Source organism: Megascapheus bottae, chromosome 26 (genome assembly GCF_031878675.1).
Source record: "Megascapheus bottae isolate mThoBot1 chromosome 26, mThoBot2.hap1, whole genome shotgun sequence".
Lineage (NCBI taxonomy): Eukaryota > Metazoa > Chordata > Mammalia > Rodentia > Geomyidae > Megascapheus > Megascapheus bottae.
Genome location: NC_143534.1, coordinates 11,016,593 through 11,037,124, shown reverse-complemented (window position 1 = coordinate 11,037,124; position 20,532 = coordinate 11,016,593). Strand labels below are relative to the sequence as shown.

The window sequence follows — 20,532 nt, the reverse complement described above, 5'->3', positions numbered from 1 at the left end:
AAATGTAGTCAAGTCATTTTTAACCAGAAATTACCGAGTCTGGTGATGAATGTTTGAAATAAAACTTTGGGACCCAGGGTTTTGATAGATTTGTACCCTCTACCAAGGTTCAGAATCTTTCATGGAAGGAGAAAGAAGAATGTGTTTTTAAGAAATATTTGTTCAATTTTTGTCTACTTGACTTTTTTTTGTTATCAGTGTCATCACTAAGAAGAATCAATTACTGAACAAAGCAGTATGCTTAGATTTGTAACACTTTTCCTTGAAACCAAGGCTGCTATTCTTTTAATAATTTAATAATTAGACAAGTGCAGCCATATAATCCACACCCCATTTCTTTGACATTCGACAACACAATACCTTTCTTGAGGTTAAAAGGCAATAAGAACCCTAATATTCTAAAGAAAGGTACTAAGCATAGCTTTTGGGCGACAGGTGACCCACACTCTATCATGGTGACTTCCACTTTCAATATTCATGTAAAAGAGAGGGAGAGTGAGTACAGTGTTTTCTTCCAGTGATCCTGACATTCCACTGCAATAGAAGTGTATGAAACTGGAGAAGCCCATGAGCCTACCTCAGTGTGTAGTCAATCCTTTCTGTATTGACTTCCGTTCCCTGGAGTGGAGGTGGTAGGACAATACCATGATGAGCCATGGACTTGTACCTAGAAGAAGGTCTAGGGGTGAAATGCTAATTGGAGCTCACTGAAGAGTTTAGGGTCAAAATGGGCCACCCACGCTTCCAGAATTCAGGGGACAAAGACATTGTTTTCTCGGGAGCCAGGGAATGTCATTAAAGCTAGTAGCAGAGCCCAGTGTGGAGAGAGTCAGGAGGGATGAGTGTGAACGTGCAAGACCCAAGGAAGGGAATTGCAAATTGGAGGTGTCTGAAACTTGGGGGAGACTTCATCTGATCCCACAAACATAACTCTTAAAAGAGAGGAAAGTATTTGGGCAATTGTCACATGAAAGACTCACAAACCAAAAGGTAACATTCCCCATTCTACCTCCTCCCACCCCTTTCCTGGTCCTGAACAAATCAAGTACAAAACAGTGAGCAGAGGACTATGGGAGGGAAAAACAAGAGGAAGGAAGATTGAAAGATCATTTCCTCTCTTCCATCATTTCCCCTCCCCTGCATACTCCATTGTAGACCTGGGAATTTCACCTGCTTTATCCAGGGTTGGTGGCAGGGAGATGTTTTAAATTGAATGACGGATTGAAAATGCTTCTTTAGGAGCTGAATTTTGGATGCCTCATACTGAGGTTCTTCTAGCACCAGAAAGAATGTGGAGCTTGTCCACGACTCAGGAAAAAAGAGATTCCATAGAATTAATTTAAAGAATGTGATTTCCCAGAAGAAAAGCTGACTTTCCATTTTGTGAATTCAATCCACTTGTTATACCAATTATACTTGCCCCAAAAAATCTTGATCACGTCAAATATGATCACTTTACACATATAAAAAGATAATGAAGCCTATTATTTTGAATAATTAATACATGCTAATGTTTTTTTAATGTGGTCATGTTGAAATTCTTTGCTAAAATGCTGGTAAAATATTGGGAGAAAATTCTTAGATCAGCTCACTATTTGTCTTGAGTAGTTTCTTACCGACATGTTCTTTAGGATGATTAATAGCGATGCTTTCTCAGTGCCCGTGTCTGCAGTGGTACTAACCTTGACTGGAGAAGAGACGAAAATGAAGACCCAAGACCCTTAACCCAAACATACCTGTCTTTTTTTTTTTGGCCAGTCCTGGAGCTTGAACTCAGAGCCTGGGCCCTGTCCCTGAGCTTCTTTATGTTTAAGGCTAGCATTCTACCACTTGAGCCACAACACTACTTCCAGCTTTTTCTGTATATGTGGTGCAGAGAAATTGAACCTAGAGCTTCATGCATGCTAGTCAAGCACTCTAGCACTAGGCCACATTCCCAGCCCAATACCTGTGTCTTTCAGACATAACTATATCTTGGGTAACACATGTTCTCAGTAGAATCTATTTGCTTAGTACTATTCAGATTCATATTGCTTTAATATAAATGAGGGATAGTAAAAGATTATAGCCCAAAGAACAAAGTAAAAATCATATTAACCTGTGGACAGGGTTTTATCTACTCTCTTTGAACACTATGATTTCATAAAAAGAGGCCAGATCTTGAAAGCAACTCCAAACCCTGTAACTGGGATATAGATGCTAACTTTTATTTTCCTGGCAGTAAATACCTGGCCTTGTGATACCTTTTTCATTCTAATACTATGGGTCCCTGATTCTGGACATTAATCTCAAAGCCCAGCAGGTGACCTCTGTGCCTCCCCCCATGAATGCCATTCCCTTTCTGCTCAACATAGCCACATCTTCATCAACACAGCCCTGCTGTACTCACAGACTCCCTGAGGACAGAGAATGTGTCCATTCCATGCAGTCCATTACTTCCCACCTAGCACAACTCTGAAGCCAGGAATTGGGCTAAAGAGAACTGGCTTAGTCCCTGTGAGGGCTTGCCTGGGTTTTGGCCCTAGCAGGCCTCTAACAGATGGCTGAGTGGTTTACACACTTAGCTGGTTCTAGAAGGCAGACTATTAATACTTGAGCTGTTGTAATAGAAAGAGCAAACAGATTATAGACTTGATAACATCCCAGGATTACAACTTTAATCTTTTCCTCTTGATTGGAAAAATCCTTTGGCAGACCAACACCTTTGTAAAAAAGTAGAGGAGCAAAGGCCTATGAAACAAGGTCATTTTTACCTGTTTTTTTTTCCTGTCAGTTTCTGATTCCTCCTTACTTTCCCTGCTAGTTTTTTACTCTTAGTTATTCCGTTGAGATGGGTGCACTTTTGAGTGGGAGAAACAGAAAATAAAAATAAGATATTCAAAATCTCATTTGAATCAACTATACAGAAATTAGCTGAATTGATATATTATTATTACCAACTAATCTTTTGGGCACATGTAGTTTTATAAAGATGAAATAAAACCTAGAATCACATTATATGGTATCTTTATTGTTTTTTTAATCAGTATTAAATATGGCTGCTGAGTGGTCCACAATGTGAAGCTGTGGTGTCATTTGAGGCCAGGACTTGTGTGTAGGTCTTGACCATTTTTCCAAGGTTATTTTATTTGCATTTATACAGTAATGGCAGGCTGAGTGTCCTTAGCATCACTGATGAGTTCCTTCTTCCTCCAAGGAAGAAGTGGGCATCATCATCGTAGACACCTATAGTAGAGGAAACATTCTAGATAAGAACTGGTTGCACAGAGGACCTGAGGTAAGGACCACAGTGGGAGACGCCAGGTAGAACAGTCCTGTACTCCAGCCTTCATATAATTTCTGTCAGCACTGTCTGCTGATCTTAGAACTACCTCAGTTTCTGAGCCTCTGTTTTACCATCTGCATAGTGGGGCTAATAATTTCATGTAAGTCACATGATAGATCTCCAAGTTATCTCATCCCTTAGATAAGAAATAATTTGTAAATGTTTTGTAATAATTTGTAAGGACCAAGTATCCTAAGTTTGGGGATGTAACCTCTTCACTTACCTTAACTCAAAAATGTGGTGTTGTCCAAGGAAATGTATATTGGCCTAAAATGACCTTAGTTGGTCTTTGTGATACCTAGCAAGGTCTCCTGATAGAAATCAATTAGGAAACAGCATGGGCCAAGCGAACGGAACTGCTTTTTGAAGGTGGGTGGGACAGAAGCTCTAAGAATGTGACTTACTGAATGCAAGTATGAAATACCACTGCGAACTTTAAAAGTCAGTAAGGCAAATGCTTATATTGTAGAAGCCCTAAGTATTCATAGCTATAGTTCGCAGAAATAAAACAACAGTCCCGATGTTGTGTGAGTGTTTATTCACTTAGAGCTTGAATTATAATTTCTAGGGACAGAGCAGCATATCTCAAAGAACAGAGATGGAAAGGAAGGTAATGTCATTTTTTTTTAAAAAAGAAAGAAATTGGCTGACTCAAAATTTGGCTCTAGAGATTAGGATAACATTGATGAACAAGCTTTATGCAATGCTATGTAAAAACAATGCATGGCTATATTTCTACATTAATGCATCACTGAAAGAGTATGTGGTTTGAAATGTGCACATGTAACTGAATTGATGAATTTTTTTGAGTTGTGTTTATTTTTACCTATTTCCCCAAGAGTTTATAAATGATGGGTTTTTTTTCAAAGTGTTTGGGGTGATTTGTTCATAGGATGAGTGTAGCTTAAAAGATGAGTTAATTACAGAATTGTGTGAGAATCTCACAATGGGATGATTTTAAGATTCTTTCCCTGTGCCTTGTACACAGCAGGTGCTTAATTAATACTAGATCCCACTGTGTGGGAAGCTAGGCAGAAGATGGAATTGGGACACACAAAGGGCACATACTGGGGTCAAAGGGAAGAGAAGGGATATTCAATTTTTCTCATTTGGCTTTGTATAGGATTTTGTCATACAGTCATTTGCTTCTTCATTCTTTAACTCATAAGACACTGTGTTGTATGAAGGTCTTGAACTGTTTTCAACAATACTCAGAAGCATTGAGAAAATATTATAATCAAGGTATTTTATTCCTTCTGAGCAAATATACGAGCAGGGAATGGAGCCTAACCTCCCACTTGAGGCCAAGCGTCTCAGTGTTCAACATTTAGAGCAGGAGTCTTTACTCTCTTCTCTCTTTGTAATTTTGAAATTTCCTAAGTGGAGTTAATTTCCCAAGCTATTTTGAAGGGAAGAGACTAAATGTGCCTTTTGTACTAGTTTCTTCTACAACACTGACACATATGGATCTTTGGGCGACAGGCCAGAAAACTGACTGTGGAAGAGACAGAGAGAGAGAGCGGGAAGAAGGAAAACACACACACACACACACACACACACACACACACACACACACACACACACACACACACACACACACACACACACACACACACACACACACACACACACACACACACACACACACACACACACACACACACACACACACACACACACACACACACACACACACACACACACACACACACACACACACACACACACACACACACGAAAAGAGAACCTGTTTGCATGTCAATCTACCCAGTTTAGCAGAAAAAGAAAATGGCAAGAATTGACTGTGGTTTCTTCTGACAGCTACTAGGAGGTGTGTTAGTTCAATTTGCTATCATTCTGGGCGTTGTGTAAATGCCTATATCCCAGGACCGGATGCCTGAATCCAGTGGTTCACGTGCAAAGCTTAACAGAGCCTGTCTGGGGCAGAGCTAAGTTGGGTTGCAGGTCACAAACTGACTTTTCTTAGGAAGGACTCTGTGTCTATCCATTGTTCCCTGGTGTTTGGGTCTCTAGACCTCCATGTGGCCAACAGTCTTGACCTGTGAGTGCCACTGAGTGTCTGCATGATGATAGCATGGGCTGTTTACGTGAGAATTGACACACAATTCGGGCACATACCCAGAGAGCCCATGTGATCCACCTGCACGCCAAGTGGAGAGCAATTTAGATCTTTGCGGAAAGGCCCCCTTGAAGTATTTGGGGGCCTGACACAGCCCTAAAGGCCACCCAACGTCACTGAGACTTGCATTCGTGACACACCAATAAGCTGGCTTTCTCTGGAAGTTTCCACCTGTCCACCACAGTGCTTCTCTTCTTTCCCTGCCTGCTTCCTGACGTTCTTTTCTTCCTGCCTTCCTCTCCTTAGGATGAGCTGTAATCTTGACAATTTTTTTTTTCTATAAGATTTTGGGCCCTCAGCTCTATAGTTTCTCTCTGTTTTTCTAGGGGTTCTTACATTCAAGGTTTTTTTTTTTTTTGACACAATAACTTCCAAGAGGAATGGGATTAAACACGTTGGCCTAGTGGACCTGGTGCTTGTGCTCATGGTATGAAGGCTGTGTGTGCGTGTGTTGGTGTGCATGTGTAGTGTGTGTGCAGAGAGGATGATGTGGAGGGGTGGAGGTGAGGGATCTTCGCAGTCATGCTGATTAGAGAAATCCTTATGCTATGGTGGGCAGACACTGGGTTGAGTGTGAGATGATCTTGGCCTTGATGGTACGTGCTGCCTTCCTAGTATGATGCTTTGGTCACCATTTCTCTGAAAAAATGGATGGTGGTTATCTCTCTGCAAGGACATTGCAGGATCACAGTTGGTACAGGTAAGATACCAGATTTAGTGTATTCAGTGTGTGCTACAGTTTGTTTTCGTTACAAAAATCAGGTTAAACTGCAGAAACAAATGACTTTCCACCTTAGTGAGGATACTTTTTTTTTTTTTTTTGCCAGTCCTAGGCTTAAGCTCAGGGTCTGAGCACTGTCCTTGGACTTTAATTTGCTCAAGGCTAGCACTCTACCACTTGAGCCTCAGCGCCATTTCCAGCTTTTTTTTTCTATGTATGTGGTACTGAGGAATAGAACCCCGGTCTTCGTGCATGCTAGGCAAGCACTCTACCACTAGGCCAAACTCCCAGCAGTGAGGATACTTCTGTCTTAGGGACTAGATAGAGGAACCACAGGTTCAAGTGTTAGTAGTCTTTGAAAGTCATTGGAGGACCTTGCACAGGAACAAAATGCTTCTGTCACTTCTACTTATGGCTCAGTAGTCTCATGGCTTCACCTACCCAGGGGAGTTGTGAAGTCCGGGCATTCCGGAAGTTGGAAGGCAGGTGACTTTGGAGACATCAGTGGCTCTGGCAGGCCATCAGTGTCCTGTAAATGATAGCAATATTAGAGTTCATTGTATATTTTCTTAAAGTATGTGTGTGTATGCATCCGTGTGTGTGTGTGTGTGTGTGTGTGTGTGTGTGTGTGTGTGTGTATGTGCTTGTTGTTCCACTTGGCCTCTCTCAATGAGACTTAATTAATACTAATTAAGTGGACTAATTAATTATAATCGCCTGTCCTCTTGCTCCTACCCTTTGGGAAAATGGTCTTCTATAATCCCACCATCACTTTTCCCTGAGCTCTAGTGAGGGAACGCTGTGGTTCAGTGGAGATAGCAAAGCATTTGGCTATAGGCTGCAAAGATTTCAGGCATGGGCCACCCTGGATCTTGGGCAAGGCAGGGAATGAAAGGTAGAGATGCTCCCTTGATTTTGGAAAGTCACACTGAGCTCAAAGTAAGTAGACCATGGTCTAGTTACTGTGCTGGGTTTTTGTTTTCTCTTACTGTGGGAATGATCCATCATAAAAGATGTAACCATGTGAGGGGTATTTGGTTTAGTGGCAGTAAATTCATCCACACTGTTGTGTGCCCTGTCCTGCCATCCATCTCCAGTTGTTTCTCTTCTTGTCTGTAACTTGCTGTTGTTTCATTGTCTCAGCCCCTGGCAACTGCAACTCTGCTATCTATCCCTAGGAACTCCTACACGTGCTTTCAAGCAATATTGGTACTTCTGAGACTGGCCTATTTTACAAAGCATGATTATTTTCAAGGTTCACCGTTGCTATAGCATGTGCCTGGTTGTCTTCCCTTTTCGAAGATGAATACTATTCCAGGGACTGAATCCTGCATTGTGTGTCTTCATTCATCCTGCAGTGGGCATACAGGTTGCTTCTACCTTCAGCTCCTTTAATATGATGCTCTCAGCCTAAGTGCACCATCGTGTCTATTCAAGTGTTTGCATTCCGTTCTACTGTGTGTATATTCAGAGTCCAGAGGGAGAATTTCTGGATCAAATGATAATTACAGCATTATTTACCAGGGCCAAAATAGGAAGTCAGGCTACATGCTCCTCAATATCACACACACACACACACACAGACACACACACACACACAGTGGAATTCTCCTCATCCATCAGAAAGAATTATACTGTACCATTTTTAAAGAATTGGGAAAACTTGGAAAAATATTAAGAGAAACAAGCCAGAACCATAATAACATAGTTTGTACGTTTCCCTCATTTGTAGTAGCTACAATGTGCCTAGAAATCTGCAAGTAAACACACTGGGTGGCAAGCAAGGGGTTACAAATGAGTTCATTGACGTGCAATAGGAGTGTTGGAGAGTACAAATAGTGTAATTCTTTTAAAAAGAATAGGAGCCCAACTAACTACCAGAAAGTAGGTACTTGCAAGAGGGGAGGATAGGGCCAAAGGAAGAGGGTTTGAAGAATGAAGGGGGAAGGAGGAGAATACAGGCAATAATTCATTGTATATACCACAGAATTAGGAAATAGACAGGGTAGGTTGAAGGGGGAGTGAAGATGTTGAAGTGGTGACACATTGTACACATGAACTGCTTTGTTACAAGACCAAAATATTAAATACATAACTGAAACTTACCTAAAATTAAGATAAGGGAAGGGGTAGGTAAGAAAGTTGAAAGGGGGTGACAGTAATCAAGAAGCACTACATTCATAGACTGATTTGATAAATGGCAACACCTTTGTGCAATTACTTAAAACTGCTGTGTTTTTTTAATAAGAGATGATTCTGTCATTCTGACTGTTATACAAACTTGCCTAGAGACAGCATAGTTTTTCACTCTCAGATCTTTAAGTCCCATTCTGTGCCTCTTCTTGAGTAGTGGGGAATATTACTGGGCTTATTTCACAGGATTTTTACAAAGGACAGCTTCTCTTGCATCACATAAATCATGGCTTAATTTGGCATTTATTACTTTCTCATCTTCATTTTATTTTGTCATTTTCTTCAGAGATCATGGCCCGAGCCACAGATTATTCTTTAAATCCTTACAAACATGGGAATGCAGGAATTGTCCTTTGCATTCCTTTATTGGGCATTTGTCATTTTTTATTACTATTAATATACTACCTATGCCTATGGGCTATTCCTGATTTTCTCAAAAATCTTTAGCAATGACATGTAAGAAAGGTCTGCACAGTCTACTATAGAAATGCAGGCCCATAGAGAAGTGCAGGAATAAAATAAAATCAGCTTGAAGAATGCTTTTGATTTTAGTTAGCATCTGGCTTGCAAGTGTGCTAGATGTTTCTGACCATACGGTACCACTGGAAAAACAGCTCCTAGAGAAAACTAGTCCCTGGTGTTCATAAAAACTCCCTATTCATTCCCTTCCCTCCTTGTGACTTTTACTGACTGATTGATTAATTGAAAGATTGGGACTCCAACTAAATATCTGATACTTGCTCATTGGCTGGTGCTCTACCAACTGAGCCATGCCTCCAATCCCTCTTGTGACTTTGGTAGCAATACACATATCCATCTGTAATGTAGAGGCAGCAGCACCTGGTTCTTCCGTGTTCTGATAGCTGCTAGTGTAGCTAGGCTGTTCTCAGCAGCTTAGCATGGTCCACACACACTAAGGAATGCATAAATTCTACGTGTGAGCTCTACTTCCCAAATCTTGCTCCTGCAGTGACAACAGCTTCTGTTGGAACAGAGTATGTGACCTGCAAGGCCACTTTTTGGTTTTGCCAGGCAGAGAAGACACCTCTGTTCTATTCATTTTATTTTACGAGTCCTGCTTGTGACATCACTTCTGCTTAATTCCCAGTTCTGGGCTCAGGGCCTGAGCACTGTCCTTGGACTTTCCCAAGGCTCTACCACTTGAGCCTCAGCACCACTTCTGGCTTTTTTCTATGTATGTGGTACTGAGGAATCGAACCTGGGTCTTCGTGCATGCTAGGCAAGCACTCTTAACACTAGGCCAAACTCCCGGCCCCGGATTTCTATTTTTAGATTGGGGAGGGGGGGCATTCTCTCTGATACTTTATAAAAATGGGATTGAAACCAATATGAAATTTTATGTAGGATAATAAAGTAATTTGAACTTAAACTATAAGTTATAAATAAAAGTATAAATTGGATGACACAGATCTGAACTTAACAGGTATCCTGAAGTCACGGTAATTCTTTTTGATCAAGAATGGAACTTTGTTTTATTTTGCTTGTCTCTTTCTCTTTTCTTTCTTTCATTCTCTTTATCTCTTTCCCTCCCTCTTTCTTTCTTTCTTTCTTTTTCTTTCTTTCTTTCCTTCCTTCCTTCCTTCCTCCCTCCCTCCCTCCCCATCCCCCTCCCTCCCTCCCTCCCCCCCCCTCTCTCTCTCTCTCCTTCCCTCCCTCCCTGACACACACTCTCTCTCTCTCTCTCTCTCTCTTTCTCTCTCTCTCTCTCTCTCTCTCTCTCTCTCTCTCTCTCTCTCTCTCTCTCTCTCTCTCTCTCTCTCTCTCTCTCTCTTTCTGTTTTGGAGAGAGAATCTCATTATGTTCCCCAGGCTGGTCTTGAACTCATGGACCCAAGAGATCTTCACACTTCACCTACAGGTAGCTGGAACTACAAGAATACACCTTGTATCTAATCTAGACAAGAAAATAAACTCATAATGAATTCTGGCTTTATGCTAAGTAGAAATCTTGGGTAATGTTGAAGCTGACCACTGTGAAAACCTCCAGGGGCTACTCTAATTTCCAAATTCCAGGATATGAAACTGTGTTACAACTGAGATTTTACCTAAGGAGCTCATGATCAAGGCTGATCTTATCTAGTAGACACTCCAAAATTCCCGTCAACAGGGACTGGGTGGCTATTTTGCAAATCTGGTGACATGAAATTACATTTTCTATTAGCTATGCTACTTTATTGTAGATTATTTTGTAGGCTAATTTGAATAGGAGCTGTTTTAATATGCAACTTGAAAGCACCACATTTGGCAGGAGGGGTGGGGGGGGTGAAGAGATTCTGTTCTCATTAAGCCAGCAAAAACTTACGCAGACTGCATTAATAGCCAACAGATCAGAGGTAACTGCTGCCTTTGCAAAAAGCAGAGCCATTAAGGGGGTTTATCAGTAGGGGGTGGTGTAATCCACCAGCATATATATTCCCAGCCTGGTTTTGCTGATGGAGCTCATGCCAATTGTCCATGATTTTTTTTTCAAGTGTATTAAAGAGGGAAATATCCCAGCAGGAGCTTAATAAAGAATTTCCCCCCTCTTCACTTTTTTATTTTTGTACTAGGCTTCATAGTTTGGAAATCATTTTGAAGTCAGTGTTGTGAATATTAAGTAGGGAAGTAAATGAGGGCAAACTGTTACTTCATAATAAAAATCACATCCTCACCCCTGCCCGCCATATGTATCATGGCAATTTTGAGCTTATTCAATGAGAAAAAGTACTAGTAATGGTTAAACCATATACAGGTACAAGGGTATTTATATCCAGTGTGGAGTGTGGGGGGCACCTCATTTCCAGGGCATAAACTTGAACCTCCTTCAGGAGACCAGCCAAGTCCTGTTGCACTGAGGGAAACAAAATATGCTAGTGTTGCCCATAACAACAGTTGCTAGGCAACCTTTGTCAGCATGTGGCAGACTGAGAAGTACTGCAGATCGAGGCACTATTTATCATCATACACCAGTAGTCTTGTTTCAAGAAAGGCCTGACACATGCGCTGAGCTGCCACATGACAGACATGTCATGCCCGCACTGGGAAAGGAAAGCATTTGGGTAAAGTCTGCAAAATCATAAATAGTTCTCATTGCCTCTGTTGTGATTTCTGACTGGAACTCCCATCATGACCTCTCAGGTGTATTAGATCTACCGTGTGACCATCCTGCCAGATGCAGAAGAAGCCTGGAGGGGAAGGGAGATGGCATTGTGGTGCCAGTAGTGGCATTGTGACTCCAACAACGGAACTCAGCACCATATAATTCACAGGTCACAACAAGAGTATTCAGCACCACATAGCAATCAGTTCACAGCCCGAGAGAGCACAGGTTTAATACATTCTCTAAGTCAGTCAGATTTCATTTTCAGATTACCACACATGGCATGATATAGTCCACTGTCGAGAGTGCAAAGAATGCTATGGTAAGACTATTTTTTAAAGAAAAAATGTCACGATTGTTTCTGAATTGATTGTCTGAATGTCATCAGACCTTTAGTGCTTGTTTCCAAAGACACACAGCTCTACATGAGCAAATCCTCCAAACAGCATCCGTTTCTCTTTTCTTCTTTTCCACTAGGCCACCTTGGGTCATCTCAACATCTAGGCTGAGGTTCATATAGTTCGAAGTTTGAGATTATGGAGCAGTAGGAAATTGTCTCATCCCACCCTATCAGACTTTATAAGACCTAAAGGAACAATCCTCAATAAGACTAAAAAAAAACAATTAAAAAGCCACTTTTAATTAGAACAAATTAAAGAGGTTGGTGAATGTATTAATCCCTGTAGTGTTATACAATGTAAACAGCATTCTGCTTTCAGACATTTCGACTCCTAAATGATTCAAGTAGATCACCACGAAAGATCAGACAGGAAACGTGTCTCTAGGATATTTTTTCTAGGAATGTGCTAGATAATTAAAATGACAACAGCTTCTGGGTGAAATGTCAGGCCTACCTTTCTGTGTTTTCAATATTAGAACCACAGTTATAAGATACCTGGAGAAGCTAGAGAGAAGAGGAGAAATAAATCGATGGGAGGAAAAGACATCTTGTTCAGAAGAAGGGAAATAAGAGATATCTAAAAGGTCCTTTGGAGAAATGATGGGGAAGGGGCTGGGAATAATTTTCCTAAGGAAGAAATACAGTGAAGGATGATCCAGTTTGTTAATCAGTAGCCAGCACTCTGGCTCAGGGATCTGCATGTATGCATTGATTATTTTTTTTTCCTACTTAGCACTGTGCACTTCAGGGCAGGTGTTTTGTCTAGGTAAGCCTACTTTCCTGCGCAGATGGGACACAAGTCTCTTTATTTCGCAGTGACTGGGAGGGAGACTCGGGATGTGTGATGTAGAAGGTTCTCAGCATAGCTGAGAAGCTGACTGGAAGCAGATGCTGATGCGATGTACCTTGTTACTGTTCAGTTGCTGGGGTACAGGTTCTTGGGGACCACTCCAGGAAGGAGCAAGTTGAGCAGCACTGGCTGCCTGGCCCACCAGAGAAGAGGTGCTGTGCCGAGAAGCAGGCTGGAAGAGTTGGCTCTGTTGGGCCTGCCTATCCTGGATGACTGGGTGGAATGGCGAACAAGTGATGCTACTAAAAGCAGATGAGAAGCCAGAGTTTGTCTGTTGCTAGAAGCTGTCAGAGACAGACCCTAGCAACAGCCCTTCTTTCTGGGATATTTCTCTCCTCCTTTTCTTCCTCTTCCACTTTTTCCTCATCTTCCTCCTCCTCTTTCTCTTCTTCCTCTTCTCTCTTGTTTCTTCGTCATCTTTTTCTCTCTATCCTGGATGCTTGCCTGTTGAACCATTTGCCTGTTTATGTGTTGACTGAGCATCATCCAACCCCTTTACTAAGTTAGGGGTGAAAGGCCAAGAAATCCCTGTCCGGCCTGGAAGAATGATGACCCTGATATTTCCTCTCTTGCCTCTGAAAGAAGCTACAGCTTGTGACTCAGATCCAGGGGATTGGATGCCTCTGCCTGCTGTCAGCTCCTGCAGGAATAAGAACACACACCACCAGACAATCAGAGATGAGTAGGGTTGATCCAGGTTTCAGCAGTGGCACCAAGAGTGTGGTGTGGGGGCCAGCCATGGTACCTTGAATGTGTGGAAGCCTCTGCAGCACCAAATAACAGCTACACCCTAACTATAAGTTCAGGAAGTTCCCCAAGTCTTTCTAGTAACACCTCTTTTGCTTGAACCATAGAAATCACATTGTGTGGATCAGAACTGAGAACCTTTCATCTATGCTCCTGAGAAAGGTAGCCATTCAACTAGGGATGGGACATTGTACAGAGAATAGATGCCCCAATATGGAGGTGCTAAGGTGAAAAGGGCTCATGCAAAGGATTTTCCTTTTCTCTTCTTCGCTGTCAGAAAGTCCTTGAGAATATGAAAGGCGCAGACTTCATGGAAGAGGATCGTGCAGGAGGCTGGCTGAAGCTCTTCCTGCTTCATCTTCTTCCAGACATTACCAGATTTCCTGGTACAACAAATGATTGTCTTAACTAGAGTGGTTGCAAATTATTTGTTGATTTAGTGGTTGATTGAATGATTGACATTTATTATGGTGCTGGGATTATCTGAAATTAGGCCTAGCACTTGTTGAGAAGGCATCACTTGAGCCATTCCTTTAGCCCTTTTTGGCTTTATGTATTTTTCTGATAGGTGTTTACCCAGGGCAGCCTCACACCACATCCTGTTATACCTCTGCTTTCTCAGTAGCTGGGATTACTGGTGTGTACCACCATGCTCAGCCACCACTGGTTGCATTTTGTCAGTGTTAAAGGTTAGATTTGCTGTTTGGTTTTTAGAAGGTTAATCAGTGAATAGGTTTTGGAATGGGGATTGTGGTTTGTGCCCATTCCACACAACACTTGGAAATCATTAGGATTTACCTGCCAGATAGCAAAACCAATGAATATTCCCCAGGACAGAAGATAGTCCCCTGGACTTCAGGACTTTCTCATCATTTCTTTGACCATGGCAACCGGACAGTTGTCTCAGGCCAACTGGAGAGTCCTTTGTAGGGGACTCACCTGCTAAACACATGGCAATGGATTTTCCTCTGATGCACGCCCTTATTAACAGACATAACAAACACTCATCAGCAACATCCCAGCAAGGCAAAGAATGGAGGTGTTTAACACTGGTTTAGAAAAGATAATATGATACAAAAATAATCATAGAGAACGTTCTAGAAATAGAGATGAGTGTGACAGCCAGTAAGGGGCAGGGCATGCAATGTCTCTTCCTCCCTTCCCCTTCCCCCAGTAAAGTATCCAAGACTCAAAAAATATCTTGTCTGAGCACAAACAACTCTAGGTAAACCTTGTATTTCTGTCTATATCTACATCAAAGCACAAAATAATTTTACAAGTACAGGTGGTTAGCTGGGCACTTGTGGCTTCTGTCTATACTCCTGCAGGAGTCTGAGACCTGGAGAATCACAGTGTGAAATCAATCCAGATGGGAAATGCTATGGGATTTGACCAACAAAAAATAAATCTGGCATGACGGCATGGCTCAAATGGTAAAGAATCAGGCATGAGCAAGAAAGCCTCAGCTATCTATTTTATTCATAAGCTGCCTTGTTAAATGGCAGCTTGTTTGACCAACTATGTAAAGAGAATATTTTTTTTTAATGAGAAGAAAATAAGAAAGCTTGAGAGGGCATAAAGCCTTGAGTATAGTTAATTTTTAAAAGGTACAACTAGTTACCAGTGGCTTATACCTGTCATCCTAGCTATTCAGAAAGCTGAGATCTGTAGTTCTCAGTTCAAAGCCAGCGCCCTCAGGAAAGTCCCTGAGACTCTTATTTCCAATTAGCTACATCCCCTCCCTGCCACACACACACACAAGCCAGAAGTGAACATGTGGCTCCAGTGGTAGATCGATAGCTAGCCTGAAGTAAAAATGTTCAGAAACAATGCCCGGGCTCTGAGTTCAACCCCAGGACTGGCCCATGTGCATGCACACACAAAATAAACTTGAGAAAAAGAAATGCTTTAATCCCTGAACTTGGAACAGTCTTAGTGTGACAGTCACATGTCTCGGTAATCCATAGGTCTTGAGTGAGATTCACTAGGGGCTGATCTGGCAGAGCCATGGGGGCTGTAAAGGATGACACGTCTGGTCCCCAAGGAGGAAGCAGATGCTCAGCATCGAAACAGTCCCCTAGATCCTCTTAGCCCAAATTGACAGCCATTGTCCTGGGGACAGGTTGTTCTCTAGTATCAAGCTCACACTGGAACTATCCAGTTCTGTTTCCAGAACAAGGTCAGGACTCTTCTGATTGTGGCCCAAGTTACCAAACCATGAAATGTATTCCCCATATCAGAGAAGCTCTGTGTAAAGTAGCTTATTGTTGCCAATGAGGGAAACACTAGGGCCCAATTTCCTATCTTCCCGTACATCCTTCTGTGGAGTCCAGTGACCCAGCGAAGCAGAGGAAGTTGGTGATAAGAAGTTTACAGTCCCTGATGGGTTTGCCTCCCTGCAATGGGCTCAGAACACCATGAAATTCTCTTTGAAATCTAGAGAGTGAAGGGGGATTTAGTAGGAAATTGACACTAGAGTGTTCTCAGAACTTGCACATCTGTTGTCTGGGATGGACAGCAACTGATCATTGCCTGTAGTGGTTAACTGATCAGGACTGGGTATTCCTCTCCCCAGAAGTCCCCATGTATAGGGAATTCATATATGGCATGCTTGTCCTCAGAAATGTGATGTCAAGGGTTCCAACAAGAAAGATGCATTTCATTGACCTGCTCATCTGCTGCTGAGCACAAGAACATGGCATGTGTGTTGGTCTCGGGAGGGAAACAGCTCGTTTTCTGCAGCCATCATCTTGGGAGTTCTCTCTGAGCCCTTTGTACTTGTACAACAGCAGAGAAAAGATGTTTGCATTTTCAGCAATATCCTAAATGTTGCCTCCTTAGAATCTCTTCCCTGTGTTATGTTGATGAATGATTGCTGACTCACTTTCTGAAATCTCTTTGCAGTCTTTTTAGTGCTGAATTAAAAACCTGAAGTGGGATCTGATTCTGTCTTCAGCTCTCAAAATGGCAAGAGCCAGCCAGCTGTATGGCATTGCAATGGTACTGCCTGTGCTTCTTTGCTGTCTCCCAACTGTACTGACTGCAACCATTTGGAGGGAAACAAAGCCAGTGTGCCTTGTGGCTCACCTGGCTGTTGTGTTGTGTGTGTGTGTGTTTGTTTTTTTGTAGAAAACTAGGGCTATACAATTGCACAGGAAAATTAGAGGGAATTCTGTAGAATCAAATGGTTCTGAATAACAATTTTTGTCCCTTAGCAGAGACATGATAATATTAATTACAATGGCCCTGTGACTGCTTACTCTGTCCCTGATCCTTCAGATGCATTATCTTTAATTCACCATTCTTTGAGCTGTTGAGATGTGAAAACACTCTGGCAATTAGACCAGCCTGCCTCTCTAGGCCAGGGTGGAAGGAAGCCCATTGGATTTCCCACTAATTCTCAGGGAGCATGAACTCAACTTATAGTTCATAGGACAGTTAAAGGTTTGATTTGGGGCAGAGTGAAGTCCTTGTACAGAGGAAGAACCTGGCTAGAATGTAAGATCTTTTAGCTTTTAGTGTGGTAGCTTTGTGAATCAGAGTTTTGGTTTTATATTTAAAATCGACTTGTTGACACTCAACAGCTTTGTTTTTGAAATTAAAATTGGTGTAAGATTACAAAAAGGGGAAGTGGGAGGAGGAGAATGGAGAGGAGTGGGGAAGGAGAGGATGATGGAGTGTAAATATGATTAAAGCACATTACATATATATGTGCATGTACATGTATGTGTGTGAAAAGAGCATAATGAAATCCATTTTAAAAACATTTGAAAGAAGGGACTGGGAGGCAGTTAAGAAAGAGTAATGAGGGCGAGGAGGTACATTTGATCAAAGTACAAGATATGCTTGCATGGAAATGTCATGATGGAATTCATTTGGTATAATTAATTTATTCACTAAACTTAGGTTTTGCTAGACCTGTGGCTTGAAACTCATGGCTTGGGCACTGTTCTTAGATACTTTTTGCTCAAGGCTAGCACTCTACTATTTGAGCTTCAGCACAACTTCTGGCTTTTTCTGTATACATGGTAATCAGGAATTGAACCCAGGGCTTCGTATGTGATAGGCAAACACTCTACCACTAGGACTCATTCCCAGGCCGTCCAGTAAAACTTTTAGTTTTTAATGTATTTATGATTAAGAAAGATATCTTTATGTAACTGTCATCAAGAAAATCGACAAGATAATTCAAAATAATTTTATAGGTATATTTCTCTGATTGTCTTATTTCCATTTTTGGTTCAAGGTCTAAAGTGAAGCCTTAGTTACATAGGCAAGGGAAATACACAGCTCCGGTAATCCCAGATGTGTTTATATGACACCAAGAAGTAGAGTATATGATTATATTATGCCATGGCTAAACTGGTATTGTGGGAATACTTAGCACTTACAACTAACAAAATAACCTTTAGCAGGCTAAGCAAAATGCTGAAACTAAATTGACCTATACTTTCCTCGCTATCTGCTTTTGAACAGTAAGTCCATAATTTTTCTTAATATGAAAAACTAATTGGGTATATCTCTCAATTACTAACACAGTAAACAAATGGAAATTGGTTATTTGTAGTCATCTAAAACTTAATCTGCTTTAACTCAATTACTCCAAATACATGAATTCCCTGTTGGGTTGATTACAGGTTGGCTCAAATTCATTTTTTAATTGTTTGTACTATGTCAAAAATATGCATCTTATAAATCTTAGCTAGTATTATTCTCTTGTTTCAAAGGCCCACTTTATTAGATAAATTTTCTTCTACATTTTGAACCATAACTCTTTCTCATCAAAGCACAGGGGGCAAAACACTCTTTTTGTCTATAAAATTCAACATTTGTGGGCCAGGAGTTTGGCCTAGTGGTAGAGTGCTTGCCTAGCATGTATGAAGACCTGAGTTCGATTCCTCGGTACCACATACCTAGAAAAAAAGCTGGAACTGGTGCTGAGGTTCAAGTGGTAGAGCTCTAGCCTTGAGAAAGTCCAAGGACAGTGCTCATCCAACTTAGAGTACTTTTGAGAGTCAATGGGAGCATTGACAATTAGACAATGGGCTTGAACAGGATAACCACAATCATGTAAGAGCATATGGCCAGTGCACTGCTCTGACAGTGCTGCCATTATGTATTATCTGTGTGTGTAGACTGAATTTAAATTCCTATGCCATCAGGCTTGTGATGAAAACAATACTAAAAGTTTTCCAACATTTGAAACAGCTCTGATTATAAATTGGCTTGATCCACGTGTGGTTTGAATAAAACTTCTGGTCTAAAAATGTTGTTAGAAAACAAAACTGTGACGTCATTGTTTTCAACCAATGCTTGGCAATATTACTTAATCCCTACTATGAGCCAAGTTGTTGGATAGACAGGTCTTGGGAGAGATGGCTATCTGTGATGTTTCTTAACATTTAGACAGCAATTTACAACAAGGAAGGACTTTGGGAGAATCGGTAGATAAGAAGGGACCAGAGTGAAGGTCCTTCTTTTGAATTCAGAGATGGCTACTTTCCTCCTGTAATGAATAAGCAGAAAACAACAACTACTACAACAACCCTGGTTTGTTACATGTTGTTTTGAATATTTGCTGAGAGGCGTGTAATGCAAGATCAGTAAAGGATCCAGCCACTCAGAGGCTGGCCTTGGCTATAGGTTAAGAAGTTGCCCTTTGAGATGATAACACATTCAGTCAGTTGACCCACACATGCTGATGAGACAGGAGGTCTAGATTCCATTGCTTAATTATGATGAGAAAACTGTCAAGAGGAGACTCCTCTTCTGTCATTTACATGCAAGCTACAGGGGGGAAACAAACTTTAGTCACTAGAAGGTTTTTAGATACACATAAGAGGACGGGAGGGAGGCAGTTCAAGGATTTGAGTTCCTAGTGAGATCAGACCCCAGCAGCCTTATCAACAATTGGGGGACAATTGTGGTCTTGACAATTGCCAAGCTGGCCAAATGTCTGTCTGTGCTCCCCTATTAGCTAAGTGCCCTGTGCCCGGGCCATGCATGGCAGGCTCTGTTGCTTTCATCTCTGTTTTTCATTAAACTTCCATCGACTGGCCCCTTGATTAAATGAAGGCATGGGCTGTCTTTGGAACATTAGTAACCCAATCAGAATAAAGACTTTCTTTGCTGTCTTAGGAGCCATTTTTTCCTTGAAGTAATTCTATTTCTCTCTCTCTCTCTCTCTCTCTCTCTCTCTCTCTCTCTCTCTCTCTCTCTCTCTCTCTCTCTCTCTCTCTCTCTCTCTCTCTCTCTTTCATCCAGCAAAATGTAAAAAGTTTCTTCTTTCCTTGGAGCTACTTTCTTGGCCATAGGGAGGTGAGACCTCATTCTAGTCCCTTTAAATTTCCTAAATAGATGTCAAGTGAATATTTTCAAAGCCAGGTTTTTTTGGGCGAAGGAATTATTTTAGGATGTTTCCCAGAGATATTTTTAGATGTTAATTTGTAAAATATTATTAACTAGCTCCCATCTGGTTTAGATTTTCCCTTTCACTTTTCCTAATAATTCCAAAAAGAACGCCAAATTTGTCTGTAGTAAGTAATTGACTTTCTTACTATAGGGACAAGGTTGCTTTCAGGATGTGTTAAAATTCAGGTGGCACTGCGATTGGAAGATCTATTCACATTCATTTAAGGCTTGCCATTTTGTTTCTTTGGGCTCTCTTGAATATTTTCTTTTTTCTTTAGGTAGGTAAATAATGGTTTCTTCTGGGGCTTGTCTTCATTAGTTGCAAGTTCGATTTCTGAAAGGAAGTTGACAGAACTTGAGACCTCTCAGCTTCAGGCCAGTGAAATTAAATTAGTCAAGTTTCTCCTCTCAACACAGGCTGTCATCAAAATTCATGTGCTCTAAGGAGATAAATAGAGGTCTCTTTTAAGTTCCTGGTCTTATCTTTGTAGCTTTAGTATTGTATTTGGGTGCAAGCCTGGCTGGTTGAAACTTATAATTGGAATTTTATCTATGTAGGCTGGCTTAGAAAATGCTAATATTTTAAAGCTTTTCACAGAAAAAAATATTTAAAATGTTATCAGAGGTGTAATTTTAACAGTCAAAA

General features: G+C 41.3%; 1 protein-coding gene and 1 long non-coding RNA gene across 2 annotated transcripts in view; one reads left to right on the top strand and one right to left on the bottom strand.

The window, feature by feature from the left end:
- Positions 1-20,532, top strand: part of Frmd4a (FERM domain containing 4A) — a 411,101-nt gene that overhangs the window by 38,959 nt on the left and 351,610 nt on the right. The gene's annotated exons all lie outside the window — the stretch shown is intronic.
- LOC150045941 (uncharacterized) lies at positions 3,020-11,224 on the bottom strand. Its single transcript, XR_016532680.1, has 3 exons — positions 11,172-11,224; positions 6,628-6,715; positions 3,020-3,225 (listed from the first exon to the last, which is right to left on the bottom strand). It is a non-coding gene; the product is annotated as an uncharacterized LOC150045941 (long non-coding RNA).